We start from the raw sequence: 17,804 nt of genomic DNA, 5'->3' as shown, positions 1-17,804 counted from the left end.
TTAAAATGTTTATTTATTTTGAGAGAAAGAGAGAGAGAGAGAGAGAGAGAGAGAGAGTGAGCGAGCACGAGTGCTCATGAGCACAGGGAAGGGACAGAGACAGAGGGAGAGAGAATCCCAAGCAGTCTTCATGCTGTCAGCCCAGAGCCTGATGTGGGGCTTTATCTCACGAACTGTGAGATCATGACCTGAGCCAAAATCAAGAATCAGACACTTAACCAACTGAGCCACCCAGGTGCCCCTCTTTTCATATTTTAGATCTTAGATATTTAATATATACTTTTCTATTATGAATTAGTTTTACCATATACTCTGCCCTCAGTATCTCCCCATGTTTACTTCTTCTCCCCTCTCTTCTCTTATTTAAGAACTACTCTATAATTGTTCTTATTTGTGTAATTTGCTAGAATGCAAATGAGTTCATTGATGGGACAGGAAAGGACAAGTATTTTTTAAATGGGTGGCTCACTAAATGCTTCTTGAAAGGTGCAAGTTTTATGATCGATTCCGAATACTAACTTGTACACACAAATTCTGTAAGATTGGAATCAATAGTGTTTTCTCCCTTTAACGTACCCCAAGGTGAAGTGCTGTTGTAACTTATTTCTATGTTAACATTTTTTCCATTATGCCTTACACTACGTATATTAAGATAAAACTCTGTTTTAAAAGATTTCAGCTCCTTCCCAAACTTAATATGCTGTGTTGTCCTTGATTGCTGGAATTCACTGAAGGCTCATCTTCTTGAGATAAAAGATTTATTTTGGCAGAATTGGTCTATGTGAGGGTTTGAGAATTTTGGCCAACAGATATAGTGTGTCATTTATACCCTTTCTCATTACATGAAAGATTATTGACAGTTTAAATCCTTATTCTTTTGTCACTTGTTAGGACCAGGCATCCTTTCTCTCTTTCATCGTTCCACCATTTAAGGGCTGAGATGAGTGTTCATGAAGTCCTGGTTGATCAGAACTATCTCTGGATGTACTGATTAGTTTACTCTGCAAAGCAACTGGTTTAGATTATTCTTGTTGTTTCCAAATTTCTCTCTCCCTGGTATTCAGAAAGTTAAGATAGTAACGTGTTGACATCTGAAGTTGCAAGTGAAAGTATCAGAGATAGCTATAAATGCAGTGATTTCCGTCTTAAATTTTTTATTCATAGCATCAATATGTAGGCTAGAAATGGGTGTACACACACACAGTAAAAATAAATATTATATTAATTACAGATACCATGGTGATATTTGTGAAGTTACATGTAAGTGCTTAGAAAGATGGAATGTATGTCCCTACTCAAAAGGCCTTTTACCGTTCCATGATGCATGGTTTGGGATACTTTATGTCAGTTTTTCTATATCTTAAACATAGATAAAGTTCTGATTTATTAAATGCTATAGTTGTCAAAAATTGATATAGAATCTAAGTCTCTCCAAGAAAAGTCTTGTGTAAATATGAGCATGTGTTGCCATATGAATGTGCTGATTATTATGTTACCTTGAGCCTATTTTCATTAAAGGGAAAATATAGCCTAGGATCCTGTTGCTTGTATCATTGACCAACCTTGATATTTTGAGTATCATTCCTCACTTTTGCTATTCCTTGTCACTGGACCTCCTGTCCTGGAGATTCTCTTTCTAAATGTCTCTCAAAAGCCTATTCATTCCACTCCACCCCTTTCTCCTTCCCATGTTCAGACTGCCATCCTCTCTCTCGTGGGTCCCTGCAACAGCATCAGAGTGATGTGAGATAAAGACCCAGATTAATACCCCTCAGGGCTTTGACCATCCTCAGCATCAGTGAGGGTTGAAGTGGTTAACAGCTAGCTGTTCAAAGTCAAAGTGACCTGGGTTGGAATTTCATAGTATGTGTTATGCTGAGCAAATTCCTGAGGTTTCTAAGCCTCAGATCAGGTTTCATAACTTTCTAAGACGTATTTCAGGGGATCATGAGGATTAGATGAGACAATTCATGTAAAACTTTGAAAATGGTCCCTAACACATCATAAACACCCAGTAAACGTTAGTTTTGATGCTGGTGTTTTTCTCATGGTTGGCTCTTCCTGTCCTTCCTCCCCTGACCTGCTGAGCTGCTTGCTGTCTCTCTCCTGAACTCGCTCTGGCATCCAGACTCCTCTCTTGAGCATCACATCACAGGCCCCGTGAACAAGCTCGCCGACTCTTCCCTTTTCTCGTCCTAAGTCCTTTTCTTCTGCTGTCAGCTTGGGTGGCTCTCAGCTCAGGAGACTTTTCCTGACATCTGCTTCCTGCAACCATCACCTTGTCCACACACATACCTCTGCCCAAACTGAAGTAAAGTGCGTATAGTAGTTTCTTACTCCTTTTCCACTGGAGCACTTCCAGGCTTCCTTTTAATTGTGGTGTTCTTTCCCTTTAATGAGAGGAAGGCCCATATCTCTGTCTCAGGGCTTCCTTTATTTCTCAGGGAAGTGTCACCAAACTTCGGGTGGTATTAGATATCTGTCGCAACGTTTACATCTAAGTGTACCATACTTTTATGGAATACATTTGTAATTGTAAGCGGGCTAACTGCCTGTGATTTGTGTATCTAAAAATGTTCTTCTCTTAAAACGTTTTTATAGCAAGCATTTTGATAAAGAATATCTAATTTCGTAGATAGTATATCTTTCCTCACATATTGAATGTTTTACTTTTCAAGAGCCTCTTCCAGATTAAATTGGAGAAAGTTTGAGGGGAGGGCAAAGAATGTTAGATTATATCAGCAGAAATCTACGCTTTTGGACTTACTCATATCTTAAGTCCCTGGAGGGACTAATTTTCCTGAGAACTTTGTATTTTAATCATAAACAGACCCAATTCACTAATACTTTTATAAACCTTTGGCTGAGACTTTGGCATTAATGTCCTGAACTTTGAGAAAGAGAAACATATTTTTGTAGGTTGGCCAAGAAAAATAGGTCTCCATTCAAATAGAAATAATATGTTTGTTATTTTAAAGAGATTTTTCCATTGAGCTGTGTGTTAAACTTTTTGCTAATTTAGTCGTCTAATGCTGCACATGGATGGCTTAGGCAGGGATTTGATGTATTTTCTATGCCTCAGTATAATGACTATTTGAATTTTAAAAAGTTCTCTTTTGACCAGGGAGTAAGCTGTGTTAGTATATACGTTATTATTTAATTAATTTAATTTTGTTGTGGATTCTAAAAATATGAATCCTGTGTCTCATTTTCTTACATATGTTGGAAATGGTAAAATATGCAAGGAATTTTTATTGATGGTGAGAATGTTTTCTTAAGGTACCTGTGCAATTTTTCTCCTGCTGTTAGTGGCTGAACTAGCACTTTGAATCTATTGTATCCCTAGAAGACTTCCCCCTTGGCTTCTCTGACGTTCTGTTTCTAACCTCACTGGTAGTATTTACAGAAAAATGTCTGTCTTTTGCTCTGCCTGCATGCACACAGGTTATTTTTCTAGATGACATTTCATGTGCTCTTTCCTGGTGTGAACATTTAGTGTCTGTTCCTGTCCCTCCAGCCTTATGCTTACCTACAAATGCCAGCTGATTGCTTCTGTCCTGGATGTCTTTGAACTACTGTCCCACTTCTTCCCAAGAAGAGGGGAAGTGGTCTTTAGTCTAAAGCACAATGTGGGTTGAAATTCCTTTCTCTGGAGCTGACTCTCCATCTAGCTGTGCAATACATCACAGCCCCTGTATGCCGGAATGACCTTCACCCTATTTGAAGTTGTAAGTAGTTAATTCCCAAGTATTTCCTAAACCAGAAAATTCCATAATTGTCTATGACCTTCTCATTTCTTTTAATTTTGCCATGAGTCTCCCATGTTTCAAACTTTTTTCCCCTCTTTTCCTTTATGTTTTATCTGTTGCCAGCAATGACATATTCTACCTTTATTCTTGCATATATGCATATCTTTCTACTTTTTTAGCACCTGTTCTCATCCCAGGCATATTCCTACTGACCGGACTGATGTAATATTTGTTTCTCTCTACCATCTGTTTCTTCCTTAGTCAATTCTGCATATTCCTATTTGGATTAGTTTTCAAACCACCACTTATATTGCATCACCCCCAAAGTTTAAAAGCATGAAGAAACTCCCTACTGCACTCTGATTTAAAATTAAACTCATTAGCTTGGTATTCTATGTACTCTGTAACCCAAAATTTAATTTAACTTTTTTAGGCCTCATCTCCTACCATGATCTCATGCATATCCTGTACTCTATTGGACGGACTACTGCTCCTTCCCTTTACATAAATATTCTATTCCTTTTGATCAGGTGTTCCCCCACTTTTTGAGTCAATATTGTGTTATTAATTACTTAATAAATCTCTAATCATGTGTGCGCTGGATGCTTGCTGTAAGACATAGCTGTGGTTGGAAATGGAATGGTTGAATCAGAAATATTCTCGTTCATACTTCTTAAGTGGAAAATTGACTAAGCCTCTTAATCTTTAGTTTCTTGGAGTAGCAGAACCTAGATTGAAATGGACACTTTTTGGAAAGTAATATTGTAAAAGTATCTCTGGAAAAAAGGGAGTGTGATAAAATTTTGAGGTTTTCAGTTAATGGTCTTTCCACAAAATACCAATCCATTTTTATCACATGATTTAGATTTTATTTTCATTACTTTTGAGTGCAAGATAGTCTGGGGCTCCCTCTGTGTGTAGAACCCTATGAGTGAGTGGTATTGTATGCCCACAATCAGAAAGCTTAGAATCGATTCACTCCTTGGGGGATTTATTAGCCTGAGCTCTCTGAGCTGCCATTTCCTTATGTGGGAAATTAGGGGGTTTACCTCTTTCTTAATTAGTACAGTTGATCAGAAACTTCAATGACCACACCACAGTGGTTAACAGCTTATGCTCTTGACCCAGAAAAAGTTAGATTTCTATTGCCCTTAGCTGTGTGATCTTGGTCATGTCACTTTGATTCCTTCCTGTTTTAATTTTCTTATTTGTAAAAAGGTAGACAAAAGAACCTATCTTGTGGACTTTAGTAAAATAATTTAGCTCAATATTCAGTAAATGTTATTTTAATTATATAACGTGCTAATCAAAACTTAATTTAAAGTTTGTTGTTATTCTCTGCTACTCACCCTGTCCTACTGATTGCTATAAATTTTCAATAGTCATGTTCTATCCTTAGGAACTCAACTGGCTTCTTATTTTTAAATATAAGGCCTTGTAGGATAGAATAATAAGTAAGTTACATACAACAGTCTTTTCTATTGTAAAAAAATTTAGATTATGCTTTTTGTATTTGAAACATTTTAAGGTATATAATCAGTATTCTCCTTGTATTTTCCACCTGTATTAGGTGGTTATGCTTTTCATATAAATGTGTATGAGGTTAAAGTCCTATGATGCAAAAATGTAGCCAAGAGCTAAGATATACATTAGCATATTTTTCTGATTGTAGTAGAACTATAAACACTTCAAATAAGGTGTTTCTCAATATCTTACGAAGAAGTACTAGCATTATGGCTAAGCTTCTCTTTTGTAGTAAAACAGATTTTTTACTTACTTGTATATATTGTTATTTACTTGTGGCTATGATGCTTCTCATGTAGGTTGATCTTTTATTTAAATTCAAAGAAGTTGAAGTGAATATAACTAGAGGCTCAGTTCATGAGTATATTATAGTTACCTCAATTTATGGATATTTTAGCCAGCACTTATGTTATACAAAAGTTTCATCGCCCAGCTTCTAGGATTTTGCTATTTTTTCATTTCTTCTCCTCATTCAAACTAATAGTCTTTTTCAGGTTCTATGCTGTAACTACTTTTGGCTCTTAAATATAAGGGCATTAATTTTTATATTTTATATTTCAAATTTATTTAGAACCTTTACAAATTAAGCTACATTTTTCAAGCATTTTAGTCTGATGCTAGAAACTAAAACTGTATCTTTTTTAGACTATCTATTTTAAAATAAAACTTCCATATGTATCCTTTGATTTCTAAAATTGTTTTTATGTTTATTTTTTTAATGTTTATTTATTTTTGAGAGAGAGAGAGAGAGAGAGAGAGAGAGAGAGGAGAGACAGAGTGCAAGCAGGAGAGGGACAGAGAGAGGGAGACAGCATCTGAAGCAGACTCCAGGCTCTGGCCTGTTGGCACAGAGCCCAATTCGGGGCTCGAACTCACCAGCTGTGAGATCATGACCTGAGCCGAAGTTGGTCGCCCAACTGACTGAGCCACCCAGGCACCCCTATATCCTTTGACCTCTAAAGAAGTAACTTACTGTGCATTCTTTTTCTTAACCATTTTTATCATGGGCTGCCATTTTTTCCTACTGTGGTACGACATTTTGCATTGCTAGCAAATTTTCATTGATTTTTCCATAGTTACTTTTAGTGTGTGTGTGTGTGTGTGTGTGTGTGTGTGTGTGTGTGTGTGTGTTTGTGTGTTTACAATGTAGAAAAAAACTAGTCTTTGTTCTTTCTGTCTCCACCCCCCACCTGCCTTTGTGGTTTGAATTACTGGAGCCCCTGGTCCGTACTCTTGCTTGGAACTTTTGTCCTATTGGCTGGCTCTGGAGCTTTCTACCTGACGCTTCTATGTGAAGGTATCCTTTTTTCTTCCCAACAGTGAAGGGCAACACCACTTTCATCTTTATTTTGAATAATAAATTTGTGCATTTCTGTCCTTCATTTCCAAACAAAACTTTTAGAAATACAAACAACTTGTAGAATTCTATGTATTTTTAACAATGAAGCAATCATAGGTATTTGTAAGTGGACAAGGAGAGTTGGTGACTTTGGACTCTTTGCATTGTCTCTAATCTTACTAGGCCCATTCATAAAAACAATCCTGCAATCACACTGGCTTAAAAATTTCATAATAACTGAAGTCAGGGGGAGCTGGGAGAGGTTCTTCAATTAGGCTTCCTGTCTTAAAGGTTGGACCAGGCATGGAAGTATATCATGCGATGATTGTATTGCCTAAATCCATATTTTTGATAGTTGCTCACCTTGCAGGACCCTGGTCTACCTGTCTTCTCTTTCATTGCTATCTCTGGTTGCCACAGGATATTCTGACTTTCTATCCAGCTGTCCCTTGCTTCCATATGCCAATATGGGATGTTTGTTTCTTCCTTCGTATTCCATACAGCTTCCAACTTCCCCCCCGCCAAACCTCTACATGGCTTGCATCACTGTCATTCTCTTCCCTTTCATGATGTGACTAGTCTCTTAACTAGAAATTAATCACAGCCTCCTCCATTCTTATACTGTGAGTCAGGCACATTTGCAAAGAGGAACATTCATTTGAACAACATGTATATTTACCATTAAGTTTTGGTTCCATAGCCAGTCTGTTCTACATTTGGAAATGTAAAACTAAAACTTCCCTTTTGTTTTTATTTAGTTAAATATTTCTATAGTATTGATTATAGGCATCCGTGCTCAGTATGGACTAAAATAATCCACTCCTCCTCTCAGATACCTTATACTCCATGACGTCAAAAGAGGACTGCACTCATTGTGCCTGTAATGAAGTAACAGAGGTGGGTGAGAGGCATTATGTGAACACTGCCGTGGATGTGACAGCTTGGCAGGTGTTCAGGGACTCTACCCCAAAACACTGGGACTGCTTTGGATAAACAGTATTCACTTTGGGTCTTGAAGGACTATAGCAGTAACCTGGTAGAACAAGGTTAAGGCAACATGAAAATAGAGGTGATTTTTGTTGGTGAGTGGTGTGTTGAGGGATTAGTGTCCATGTGAAGACAGTTGGATATTGGAATTTAAGTCCAGATTATGTAAGTATCCGAATATGTAATAGAAGAAAACAATATTGGTCATGAAGAAAAGGGGTGGAGTCTGTTACATCACTTCAGAATACATGTTTCTTTAACCACTGAAGTAACTGGTTGGGAAGAGATAGCTGCATTAGGAGGATATGAAATAATGTCCTCAACCCAGGCTGTTGCAGTAGAGGTAGCCAGAAGAACTCTGATAGAAGCTGGGAGGAGGAACCCATTGGTCTTGGTAATAGTCAAGATGTGATTTTCTATGATTGAGACATTAAAAGTGGCTCATTACATTTTGGAGAATGGAGGGACATGCACCAGGTTTCTAGGAGGTTGAGGAATTAATGGGAGGTATAAAACATGGAATGGGAAGAGAAATAGGAGGGAGGAGTTTTGTTTTGTTTTGTTTTGTTTTGTTTTGTTTTTAAATGATAGGAGGAATTGTTTCCTAGTTGCTTGCTGAGGGGAAGAAGACATTGCTCCTTTGATAGGGCTGTTTGCTCAAAATGTAGAGTTAAAGAGAATCAAGATCACCTAGCATTAATAAGCCAGATTTCATCATCCTTCATATTTGATTAGTTCCTTCTGGAGTCTTTCAGACCCTTCTGGTTTCTACTGACCTAAATGGTTTTGTGTTACTGGAATATATCTTATTGTCTATTTCTTCTCACAGATATGCTATAAATATATTAAATAACATTGGGCTCGATTGTTTTCCCAAGGGATTCTGACTATTAACATCCCTGTTCATACCAAGGAACTTTTTAGATGTTTGTTTGTTAGAAAATATCATATTTTCTATGGGTTGTGATTTTATTTTTCACCTTATACATGCATTGCTCTATATAATGGGATGATGGAATGGTTTATCATCAACTTTTCACTTTTTTCACCTATTCTTTTTCTGCTAACGTGTAATGTATAAAACATTATATCTTATGCTATATAACATTCGTAGATATAGAAATATGTGAGCTTCAAAATAAAAGAGAATTTAAAGATTAACCTTCAGTCTGTGGTGACCTGCTTTTTGCTGGAATAATATTGCTTAGGGACTTCCTACAAATAAAAAGATAAAAATTGGACCAATTTCATGGTTTCTTTTCAATCTCCCATGTGGTTATAAATTTGCCAGTTTGTTAATATTTGAAGTATAGTAACAATTCTGTGAATTAAAAAAAAAAAATCCTTGTGATTTTTAAGGTGCCTTCGAAAACCTCAGTAATTTTTCCATAATTTAACTTCTTGATACTCCAGTTCTCATAAAAACAATTTTAGTAATAAAAATATGGGCTGACTTTTCTTTTCTTCTCTTTTATTTTCTTTTCTGTTCTGTTCTGTCCTATCCGTGTGTGTGTGTGTGTGTGTGTGTGTGTGTGTTGTATTTAGTTAGGATAATTTTTGAATTTTACTCTGTTGAATTTTTTTTAACGTAGGAGCTTATTTGTTTTATTTTTTTTATTGAGTCATAATTGACATATAACACTGTACATTTAAGAAGTATAAGGTATTAATATGAAATACTTATTTTTTGCAATGTGATTAACATCATAGTGTTAAATAATACTTCTTCTATGTCACATAATTAATCATTTCTTTTTTTGTGGTGGGAACAATTAAGGTCTAATTTCTTAGCAACTTTGAAGTTTATAATATAGTGGTGTTGACTCTGATCACTATGCCACACATTAGAACCCCAGTGCTGAGCTGTTTATATGCACTGTCCTTATATAGAATCTATGAGGTAGAGTTTAGCATTATTGTCCCCATTTTCTAGATGAGAGACAGGAGTCTTAAAAGTCCTATGACTTAGTAAAGGTCATAAAACAAGTATAAAAATCTGCATCCAAATCTAGGTCTCTCTGTCTAAAATCCATACCATTGTTTAGTTTACTAGAACTGCATAGACAAAGATAGAGTCTCCATGGGTTAGGAGATTCCCAGGATTGGGGTATGTGTCCCTGGATATGTTTTGGGAAGTCTGTGAGGTCTGTTTCTTGAATGTACAGATTCTGTTTGGGTCTTTGCTCCGGTCCTCTGCCTAGAATGTTCTTTCCCCAGACACTCCTTCCTTAACTGTCCTTGGAGAGGAGGTTCCTGTGGTCTTTGTCGGATTCCCGTCCTTTCACCGAGCTCTTCCTTCACCTCCATCTACAATTACAACTAACTGCCCCACCTGCGTTTCCCACGTCTCTGTCCCCAGCTCCCCTTACTTTACTTTGTTTTTTTGTAGCCTTTTCTCACATGCATGTAAGTTACTTACTTATTACATTTATAGTACGTTTTTGGTCCTGCCTATTAAAATTAAGTTCCAGGATGAAACACATATTGTGTTTTGTTCACTCATGTCCCATATGCCTAGGACAGTGCCTGGCACATCATAGGCATTTAGTCGTTGAATAAATAAGTGGATAGATGGATGAGAGTTCCCTGAATTCATAAGGAACATATCTTATTTTATGAAGTTACTCGTAGGAAAAGGGTTCATTGTTTTTTCAAGTTCTCACTTCATCAGACCACCCACTGTCTACCCCAAGGGGTAGAGATTCATATACTCATAAATTAAGTTTAAAACCTCATGGAAAGGAAAACAGTAATTTGAAAAGATATCTGCACTCCCATGTTCGTTGAAGCATTCTTTACAACAGCCAAGATGTGGAAACATCCTAAGTGTTCATCACTGGATGAATCGATAAAGAAGATTGTGTGTGTGTGTGTGTGTGCACACGCGCAGGCATAGGTGTGCGCACACATGCACGTGTGTGGGCGTATACAATGGAATATTATCCAGCCATAAAAAATAAGGAAATCTTTCCATGTGTGAAGACATGGATGGACCTTGAGGGCATTATACTACGTGAAACAAGTCCAACAGGGAAAGAAAAATGCTATATGATGATCTCACTTATATGTGGAATCTAAAACCAAAACCAAACAAAAAACCAAACTGCTAGATACAAAGAACAGTGTGTTAGTTGTCAGAGTAAAGGTGGTCAAAAGGTATATGTTTCCAGTTATAAAATAAATAAAACATGGGGATGCAATGTATAGAATGGCAAGTGTAGTTAATAATACTGTGTAGTATATTTGAAAGTTGCCAAGAGAGTAGATCCTAAAAGTTCTCATAAGAAAAAGATTGTAAGTATGTGTTATGATGGATGTTAACTAGACTTATTGTGGTGAGCATTTCACAATATATACAAAAAAAAAAAATTTTTTTTTTTAACGTTTATTTATTTTTGAGACAGAGAGAGACAGAGCATGAACGGGGGAGGGTCAGAGAGAGGGAGACACAGAATCTGAAACCGGCTCCAGGCTCTGAGCTGTCAGCACAGAGCCCGACGCGGGGCTCGAACTCACAGACCGCGAGATCATGACCGGAGCCGAAGTCGGCCACCTAACCGACTGAGCCACCAGGTGCCCCTTCACAATATATACAAATACTGAAAAATTATGTTGTACTCCTGAAACTAATATAATGCTATATGTCAACTGTATCTCAACTAAAAAAATAGGATGGATACTAGGTTTTCAGATATTATTCATAGAAACTGATAATATAGGGAACTAATAATAGTTCATTTTAAACTTTAGGGTCATTTTGAAAAGAAAAATTGTGTTTTGTATTTTAAAATTACACATTGAAGGATAACAAAATTCATGTCCAGTGTTAACATTATTCTAACGTTGTATATATTTTTGAGACCTATATTTTTGGGTCCTCATTTGAGATAACAGGCCAAATGGTAGGAGTTAATACTAGATTAAATGTTATGAATACACATTTTAAATTACCTGGTGTAATGCATATCTTCTTTCTCTGCATGTGTGCTTGTGATACGTCTTGACTCAGTTCCACAAGAATTATTATACCCATGCAATGTACAATATGTTACTAACTGTGCTACACAATGACCATCTCCTGGTCAAAGAAAAGATACATGTTCTTTGTCAGATATGTGGCCATGATGCTGTATAGCAAATAAAAATAACAGGGGCACATATGCAGATGCAAACATATAGTTGAGGTTCACTGAGTTCTGGACTCATGATCACGAGCCATTTGATCATCTATTTCATTCTCTTAATGTTCGTACACTCTTGTTTTGACCATCTGCTTGCACACATGAACTGGTTGTTAAAACTTTGAGTGCTATTGATCCGAGTACATCATTTAATAAAATGCGTAGGAGTAAGAGTTCTTCACTCTAGTGTATTCATTTAATTAAGCCCTTTTTATTAAAATTATTTTATTCATTTTCAAAGAAAATGAAAGAGTAGTTGTCTTTTTATAAATAGATACTCACCTTCACTAGGAACTATGGGACTGCAAATCAAGATATTGATTTTTTTTTTGGCTATAGTTTAACAAATATAAAATTACTTGTCATATCAAGTGTTTGCAATGATGTGGCCTGGTAGATGACTCATGTACTACAGATGGAAATGAGGCCTTTCTGAAAGTGAATTTGGCAGTATCTGTCTTTGATTTCAGAATTTTGCTAATGGGAATATTACCCAAAGAAATGTTTGCACATTAAGTGCAAATTGTTACAGTAGTAAAATACTGGAAACAAGCTATCGTTGTCCATTAATGGAGGAGTGGCTATATTAATTATTTTATATTTGTACTATGGAATACTCTACAGCCATTGAAACAATTGATAAAAATATCTGTATAGATACTGGAAGATTTTTGAGACATACTGTTAAGTGAAAATAACAAGTTTCACAGAATATATATGTTTCATTTCATATAAAGATTATATGTATATAAAAAGTGAGTTAAAGGGATTTTTTCCCCAAATTGCATGCAATAGTTAATTCTAAAGAGGTGACTTGGAATAAAATTGTAAGGGTGAAGTGGGATTTTCATATTTTATTCTGTGTACTTTAGCACTAGTTTAATCATTTATGAGAAGACTTAATGATGGGGAAACACTGCCATTTTTTTAAAAAATTGCTAAAGAGACACATATACCCCAAAACTAAGGTGGGTTGATTTCCTTTGTGTTAAATAATGTTTCTTTGCATTACCTCTATCCCATTCTTCCCTCAACATCCAACATCTTCTTTAAATTTATTTGATTTAAAATTAGTTTATTAATTTAAAATTATATTTTGACATATAAGACTAATCAGTTTATTTTTATATTTTATATTTATTTTTATAAATGCATAGTGTCTTTATTAAAAAGTTTAATGCACTCTTGGGACAAGCTTGGAATCACTTGCCTTCAGAAAACAGAACATGACCAGATAAACATCTTTGTGTCAAGTGCGATGATTTAAAGGTAGTTACTCCATGAAGACTAGCAAATCAAAGATTTCTAAAACAGATTAAAGTAGTGTTCTAAGGAACAGTAATGATGGATATTTAAATTCACCTTTAATTTATTTGCTCCCACATATAATAGAAAAAATTAAGTATAGTAGAACAACAGTTACTTCACGTTCCCATTGGGAATGCAGATAATGTCCGAAGTAAATATATAATAAATATATAAACATATAATAAGCACCATCCATGGCACTTTACTGTCTTGAAGAGTTTCATGATAAAACTCTAAAAAATTTACTTATTAAATCTCAAAGTTCATCATTCAGCAGTCTGGCAGGTAGAATTACACTTTTTTTTTTTTTTTTTTTTTAAGAAACAGTACATCCAAATATTTGAAAATGTACAATTATGAAATTGATTTACTTTTATAGACTTAATTAAGAAAAAGTTCAATAAGTTTCTTTTACTAAACAAAAGTTATATATTATTTTACATTTGATTTTAGGCTTGCCTTGCTACTTTTCACATACTCTGAAATCCAAACCTTATCCCTTCTAGGTTGGATATTGGTCATTTCTCCATGTGGAGACTTTTATAAAATCACTTTGTAGTCTGTTAATTCAGGGGTATTTTAGTTGTACTATATTGAAAAATACCTGTGGAATCTCCTGTCCTGAATTTCTAGTCTTCTACAATTTTAATGTAATACTCTCCTTTTTGTTTTTTTGTGAACATCAGAAAAGGTAAACAAAATAAATGCTGTTGGTAATTGAAAACTAGTAAGACATACATATGCTTCTATCAGTTCCTTACAAAAATTTCTCCCAATTCAAAATAAGTTTAGATAACTGGATTCTGTTTTCTATTTGAAAATAATTCATTATGTTCAAGTCGACTTTAAGAATATCTATGGCAACTTAATCTCAGTAGTTCAAAAATAAGACATATATGAGAGAGAAGACAAATGTTACTAATTAGTGAATTTAGATGAAAGGTACATTGTGTTGAATATGTTTATTCAGTTTTTTGTAAGCTTGAAAAATTTCAAAATAATGTTTTGTTTTTCAAGGAAAGAAAATTGTATGTAATGCAGGTTCTTTACATTTTCTTTAATACTGCTAAGTGAATTTATTCTTACCCAAATGTGGTCATTTCAGTTCATGAGGTAAAAAATATTTCACAGTCCCAAAATATGATCTCTACTTAAGAAATATAAGGTCACGGAACTCGGGTGCTGTTTCATCGCTTGCTTCTTCCATTTGTTTATATTCTCACCTTCTGCATCCTGTCTCCAGAAAATGGATGTTGATGTTAATATCTGCCGGGTCTGGCCATGGTTTCAAACTCATGTTGCCGTAGGTTGCTTTTGTTAGTAGTCCAGTATATTCCAGGAGAACCAAGCTTCAAGTTTAGAACACTGGAGTCCAGGACTGAGTTAGGTGTGAGCACAGAGATGCCTGAGGAAAACCTGACTGTGGATTCATGCTTAATGAATTTCTGAGTTTGCTCACTGGAAGAACTGCTCATCTGTGCCAACTGCCTTCTGACCTGGCCTCATTTTGACCAGGAAGCCCTTACTGATCATTATTAATGATGTTCTGTGCAGCCTCTTTCCCAGCCCACCTTATAAATGTGCAAGGAGTCGTGGGAGTGGGACTACTCTCCTGGACCCCTTCCGGTGGTGCACATCTGATTGTGACATGACAAGAGCTGGGTGATTGTGGGTTCTCTGCTCCTTCCCTCCCTGTGAGATCTTCACCAGGCAAACTCCATTTCATATTTATACCTTGTGATGCTGGTAATGGGTGTGTTTGTATTCTTTACAGATAACCTGTCCTGCCCTCAGGATGCTCTCCTTTTGACTATGGTAGATTTAATTTAATTTAATTTAATTTAATTTAATTTAATTTAATTTAATAATTTAATTTAATTTAATTTTATTTTATTTTATTATTTTATTTATTTTATTTTTTAAATGTTTATTCACTTTGAGAGAGAGAGAGAGAGAGAGAGAGAGAGAGAGAGCAGGGGAGGAACAGAGAGAGAGAGAATTCCAAACAGGCTCCACACTGTCAGTGCAAAGCCTGATGTGGGGCTTAACCTCACAAATTATAAGATCATAACCTGAGCCAGTATCAGGATTTGGACGCTCAACCTACTGAGCCACCCAGGTGCCCTGACTATGGTAGATTTATTTGTACACACTTGTTTCTGTGAATTGACAGCTGTTTGACAAAAAGTGGGTTACTTAACCAGTTTGAGCTGGAATTCTCTAGTTGTAGAACAGAAACAGCACATATATATAGTCCCTGGCACATTCATGAAGATATTTAATGTTACCACTCTTGATACATGTTTTCTCTCTTTCTACTCATGTTTATCCTCTGAGGTAGTTTTTCAGTATTTAACTAAAATATCCATAAGATAAAATCAAATGTTTTGTTCAGAATGTATGCTCTTAGCAGGTGTAATTATTAAACACTAAAAAGAAATGTTATGCTCAAGGGCCTTGCATTTAGGTGAGTGCCTTGTTGAGGGAGATAGTTGGGGTGAAGTGCAGCCTGTGCTCTACACCCCAGCGTCATGAACCGCCCAAGGGGGCCCCTCTCTCAGGTCTCATCGAGGTGCTGCAAAAGTGACCAGATGCCCTACAGTGTCTAATCCCCTCATCACTGGCTTTTTATGTAAGTCGTGTTTGATTTTAGATAAGAATGATCCTTTGCTGTTAGAGTGGTTTATTGTTGCTATAAATTCATTGGTTGATAGTAATTCATTTGTTGGTTGGTTCATATAAGATTTAAACATCTGATATATGAATATCCCTGTTAAGATCTAAAACAAAATGAAGCAGTAATCTGGCCAAGTATGATTAAGTCAAAAGGAGTGTTGATACTTTATATTATTAATTTTCTTTACTAATCTCCTAAGAACTCTCCTTTCTTTCTAGTAGTACTCAAGACTACTTTAGTAATCACTTCCAGAGCTGGCTCCTACCTGATGGTGGGGATGTCTTCCTAGCTCTGTTCAATGACACTATGTTAGTAGCTTGAAATCTGCTGGTGGGGTGGGGTATTTGTATCACAGGTGTTGGCAAAGACTACAAACTAGGTCTTTTGTTTTCAAGCCACTTGTTAGATATTTATCAGTGCACTCCTGGTTCTATCACATTTTCACACCAATTGCTGGAAGTTTGTGGTTATCCCTCCAAAATACTGCTTTGGTAGTCTGTCATTGCGTTGATTTTTTTTCTGTAACCTGAGTGGTCAAATTTCTGATTATCCCATGTGGATGTCCGCATGTGTGGGTCTTTTGCGAGGATGCCCACCCCTCTCTCCATGAGTTCCTGGAAGATTTGCTAGAAGGATATTGGGGTAGGTCTTGTCAGGTTACAATTTCCCAGTGCTTTCTTAGTGGCTTGCTTTGAGAGATACCTCAGGATTTTGCCTGAGGATGTGATTTAAAACTGGTTTAAATTTTTCCATCCTATCAGAGACGCAAGACAGGGCTGAGTGTTCTTTGGGGGTGTTTTATTAAAGGTGTCATAGAATTTTAAGTGCATTGAGAAGACACCTGCACCATAGCAAGACCCTCATTAGGCTTGTGGAATACAATATATGTGGTCCTATTTTAAAAATATAATATGTATCTTGATGGCATTTCTTTAAACTGTCAGAAAAAATGTCTGGAAGTGCACGTGTCTTTGACCTAGTCAAATATGTTTGATTCAACAACTTTGACCTTGGCAACGTTATTACTAATGCCACAATTTTTCTCATAGTTTAATGATTCTTTTAAGAAGATGGAATTGTATTACTACTGACTTCCTACCCTAAAGAATATTTATGAATCCCCCAAACTCCATGCAATTCCATTTTTACAAAGAGTTCTCATATGTAAAAGTGATTTCCACAATGATAGAGAACAGAGACAAAGTGGTGTGGCCAAATGAGGAGTGAGTTTCACATTTTATGCCCAAGAGTTGACCAGAGCCTGAGAAATGGAACCTGCTGATACAGACATCTGAATCAGGCAAGTGGGGATTACAGAGAGAAAGAAGAATCAGGGTGAGAGAGCTTTGAGACTTATTTTAGCAATTGCCTAATGACAGATTCAGGGTTTTGAATGGGAAATAGTATTTGGTATTCAGAAGATTTCTCGAATAAGGGGAAAAAAGGTAGCTCTGACCCTTGAAAAGCTAATCTGAATAACAAAGGCTGAGCTGACTTTACAGAAAAAGTGTGAAAGTTTTCTGAATGTACTTCCCTCTCCTTTTCTTTATCTAAAGATACTGCACAGTGTTCACAGGCATAAACAGGCCTACCATCTAGAGTCATGGTACTAAATGGATAGGTGTTGTGGCTTTTTAAAAACATACTTATTGTCTAATGTTTTAAAATTCATTGTGGTCTGTTATTAGTTACAAAGTCAATTTTCTACTAATAATCTCTTTTCAAGAGGGAAAGTTCCTATTCCTAGTAGTCTGAACAACCTGGTCTATTACTTGGAAAACAAATAGTCCTCTTCGATGCTCTTTTACTAGAAATTTCAGAAGTAAATATTTCAAGAGTAAAACAGTTTCTATCCCTGAGTATAACCTAAATAAATATTTCGAACCTTTTATTTTTGTAACTGAAAGTAACTAGTATCTGTTGTATTTTATATTTTTATTTGTCCTAAATATCATTTATTCAATCATTTTATGCTAAAAATTGTGATGAGTTTCTTTTTTCTGAAAGCATATCTTTCTGGTAAATATTGATAAGACCGT

General features: G+C 35.9%; 1 protein-coding gene across 21 annotated transcripts in view; it reads left to right on the top strand.

The window, feature by feature from the left end:
• The window catches only part of PARD3 (par-3 family cell polarity regulator), a 664,605-nt gene that overhangs the window by 337,674 nt on the left and 309,127 nt on the right, over nucleotides 1-17,804 (top strand). Inside the window, exon 1 of one of the 21 annotated variants that reach the window (XM_042991422.1) lies at nucleotides 7,625-7,764. The exons of the other annotated variants lie outside the window; for them this stretch is intronic. The gene's annotated coding sequence lies outside the window, so the exon portion shown is untranslated. Of the gene's footprint in view, nucleotides 1-7,624; nucleotides 7,765-17,804 lie in introns of those variants that run through there. 21 annotated transcript variants of the gene reach the window in all.

Source organism: Panthera tigris, chromosome B4 (assembly GCF_018350195.1).
Source record: "Panthera tigris isolate Pti1 chromosome B4, P.tigris_Pti1_mat1.1, whole genome shotgun sequence".
NCBI lineage: Eukaryota > Metazoa > Chordata > Mammalia > Carnivora > Felidae > Panthera > Panthera tigris.
Note: the sequence above shows the minus strand (reverse complement) of the source record. Positions and strands in the feature narration are given on the sequence as shown.